Here is a 1244-nt window from a genome sequence, read left to right on the forward strand (position 1 = left end):
TAATTTATATTTTTTAACCAGAAATCCCTAGAATGTTAAAGTCATAAAAATGTGCAATTTCGTATTTTAACATAATTTGAATAAAAATTGTAAAATTAAAAGGTTTTAAAAGTTTCTATTTTATGCGTGTGAATTATTGAGACTTTAAGTGAAATATTTCTGAATTAAAAACTTGTCAAGCTTTAGTTTTAAAAGTTTAAAATTCAAAAGATTTTCACCTCAAATAAATCATTTTCAGATTTAAAAGTTTGAATTTTCTAATTTCACTCTGAATTTTGAATTGGAACAGGCAAATTTTCAAAGCAATTTTATGTATTTCTGAATTGGATCAGAGATTTTTTGAAAAAATTATTATTCAGATCTGAGACAAGGAATTCTAAAAAATAATTAAAATTTTGAGTTAGGAGATGAAAATTCGAAAAAAGAATTATAATCAGGGTGCATTATAATATAATTAATATTATTTATAATTAACTATATATGATATTATACTTATAATAATATTATGTCAACAGATATTGATATTAACATTAATATTAATTAGCAGTAAATGATTGTGCTAGAGTTTTAATCCTTGGAGGTTGAATTTATCTATTAAACCGAAAAAATTTAAATAGTCTTTCAAAATTAGAAAATTTATTTATGAGAATCATTTAAAATAAAACAATTACAAATTATAAGTACTAACAAGCACAACAATTTTTATTAACACTTTTTAAAATTGCTAGCAATTTTAAATCTTAAAAATCGAAGTCCCAAGTAGTCATGAAAAAAGTATAATATAACAAAATTCTAGGAAGCTATAGTTCGTAATTGTTTAATTCCGAATGATTCTCATAAACAAATTTTATAATTTCGAAAGTCCGGAGGCTATTTAAACTTGTTTGGTTTAATAGATAAATCAAACGCTTAAAAACCCCAACACAATCATTTATAGCTAATTAATATTAATATAATTATAACATCGAATGAAATAGTAATATAGAGGAGAAATATAGGCTAAGGACAAGAGGAACTGTAATATAGACACAGAAATATGCAATGATTTAATGATTTAATTATCATCTGTTCAGGTGAAAATTTTAAGAGAGAAAATATGTAGCTTCGTTTTATTTAAAACCAACGGGAGGGGGGAGAATTCTATGAGTGGGGAGAGCCGCCATCTTACGATGTGCCATTTGATTATGCGCACGACCATTTTTGCCGACAAACTGTGCATGAAAATATAAACATGTGGGCGCTGC

Source organism: Belonocnema kinseyi, chromosome 5 (assembly GCF_010883055.1).
Source record: "Belonocnema kinseyi isolate 2016_QV_RU_SX_M_011 chromosome 5, B_treatae_v1, whole genome shotgun sequence".
Lineage (NCBI taxonomy): Eukaryota > Metazoa > Arthropoda > Insecta > Hymenoptera > Cynipidae > Belonocnema > Belonocnema kinseyi.